Here is a 2,544-nt window from a genome sequence, read left to right as displayed (position 1 = left end):
AGAATGTCCAAAATTCACAGGATACACGTGTCAATCACTGAATGGTTCTGTTACGTGAAGTATCCGGAATGTCGGTGGCGTGTGCTGATGTGGCTGCGTGTCGTTCACGCGCTGAGTAGAAGGGCTTATGCATAGAAGCTGCATGCAGGGCTTACGCTTGACGCTGGTCGGCCTGCTGTACGCTGGGCGGCAGACTCTGAAAACTGCCAAATTTTGTCATGTTTTGTGTTGCTTGATCCATATTTCAGTACAAAAATGGTGTTTTTATGTGTGTATCTCCTAGGATACACCATTAATCTTCATTTTGTAATTCTATTAGACAGGCATTGGTATTAAGAAGCTGACAGATCGGTTTTATGGTACTAAAGAGGCCTCACATTTCAAGCCAACTAATCTTGTATTTCTTAATTCTAAACCTTATCTGCCCTAATATTTCTCTCTTCTGCCATATATTTTATTCAATACTTTTTTCTAATTTAGTTACAAATCTGAATGGATTACAGGGGGAGGCATTGGTTATGGGATATAACGATATGGGGTGAGTAAGGCATAACTAACTTCTTATTTTTTTCTTCACTTTTTGATGTTGTAACAAATATCATTTTCTTCTGAAATATGACAATTATTTTTGTTAAATTGGATCCTCGAAACTATGTGTTTGCAACGTGTTTGACAATTTCAGGTATGAACTTTGGAAGCCGTATCTGCGCAATATGAATGAAGAGGACATGAAAGCAAGGCAACAAGAGGAAAGATGATGTTCTTGCAACTTGCTTACAACAAATGAAGGCTTGTTTCTTAGAAGTATGTTTATGTCCTTACTTTTGAACAAATTTATTTATTCAAAGTTTCTTCTGCGCTTCAGGGGAATCAAATATTCTATCTTTATGTTTTTTTCTATACATTTATGACCAGTATGATATCATATTACTAGTTTTCTATATATGATACATGTACAGCTCTTAATTAGTTTGATGACACTGTTGTAAAAGTCGGCCGATGCGTCGGTTTGGGGACTAGCCGTACTGAATCGCCCAAAAGCGCCTTAAAATTCGGTCAACTCTAAAAAGACGGGTCGAGCTGAGTCGGGCGAGTTGGGCCGAGGCAGGTCTGAGGCGGTCAAAGTCGGTCAAATTCAATGTTAGATCAAAAGTTTTAAATTATTTAAAATTAGATTCTGTGGCTTCAGGGGTATCAAAATTTTTATCTTTATGTTCTTTTTTTACATTCATGACTAGTATGATATCACATTAGTTTTCTATTTAGTATTTATGATAGGTGTACACTTTTTAATTAGATTGGTGACATAGATATTTGGCATGAAATATAATTTTAAAAAATATAAAAATTTTCACCTAACTTTGACTTTGATGGCCGACTCAACCTGAATCTGACCAAAAATGCCCGACTATGACCCGACTTTTTAGCATTGACCGACTTTTAAGGCGTTTTTGGGTGAGTTGGGACGGGCTAGTCCCCAAACCGACTTGTTGACCGACTCGGCTGACTTTTACAACAGTGACCTTACTCTTCATCACTTCTCTATAGCTTAATTAATGTGGTTATATCTTTTGTATGGTGTATATTAATTTATGACACTCGTACAGTGTAGAAATGTTATCTGGCTTCCCAGATCCATATCTGAACCGGTGCTTAGCGCAACTGTTTGTACTACTTGCACTCCAGGCTCCACTATATATCCCTTGATCTAGTGACGCTGTTATCACGCAGCGTTTATTTAGAAACATGTTTCTTTTTTGTCTGATTAATTACTCTATGTGTAGGTTTATAATGATTGATTGTTTTACAGGACCGATTTTCAAGATTCATTTTACATTTCGACGACTGGAAATACCTCCAAACTTCAATGCCAATCACTTAGGTGACCTATTCTTGCATTTTATTTATCTTAAATTTAGCTTTGACGTGTTCTGACTCATCTCTATGATGTATTTAAACCTAAAATGACCAATCAGTTTCTAGCAAATAACCATTAGTTTGTTAGTAAACATTTATAAAATAAACTCTTGTCTAAGAAGATTTCTAAAGGCTAAGCTATTTGTTACATATTTCTAATTTACCTGGATGGATCATTTTTAGTACTCTTCACACAGCTAATGTTCCTACATTAAAAAATATAACTCGTATTCTGAGTCTCTTATTAAATTTAAATAGGAGGTGTTAGATCGTAATAGAGTCTTAATTATAACTGATTTTTAATTGAAGTATTGTGTGATTGCTTTTGGTTGTGTTGGTGGATGTGATGATGTTATGAGAGAGCTTATGGGTGCGTTTGATAAAACTGAATAATTTAGTGCTGAATGGTTCAGAATCTAAATGATTCAAAGCCTCTAAATAAAGTTTGTTCTGAATGGAAAAAAGCTGTTTGATAATCTTTTAGAATGAACGATATAAACTGAGTAAAATTACCTTATCAAAGTGTAACATGAATAAAATATTCAATATATTTGTTAGTTAAGTGTTCAGAATAGGTTTTGAGGAGAAAATTATAGACAATTTAGGCTCTTAATGATTAAGAGAGTG

General features: G+C 34.9%; 1 long non-coding RNA gene across 1 annotated transcript; it reads left to right on the top strand.

Moving 5' to 3' along the window:
• Positions 1 to 403: 403 nt before the first annotated feature.
• On the top strand, positions 404 to 2,069 carry LOC139877132 (uncharacterized). The gene is made up of 3 exons (XR_011768480.1): positions 404 to 538; positions 683 to 804; positions 1,811 to 2,069. It is a non-coding gene; the product is annotated as an uncharacterized lncRNA (long non-coding RNA).
• Positions 2,070 to 2,544: the final 475 nt, after the last annotated feature.

This window comes from Rutidosis leptorrhynchoides, chromosome 11 (assembly GCF_046630445.1).
Source record: "Rutidosis leptorrhynchoides isolate AG116_Rl617_1_P2 chromosome 11, CSIRO_AGI_Rlap_v1, whole genome shotgun sequence".
Lineage (NCBI taxonomy): Eukaryota > Viridiplantae > Streptophyta > Magnoliopsida > Asterales > Asteraceae > Rutidosis > Rutidosis leptorrhynchoides.
Note: the sequence above shows the minus strand (reverse complement) of the source record. Positions and strands in the feature narration are given on the sequence as shown.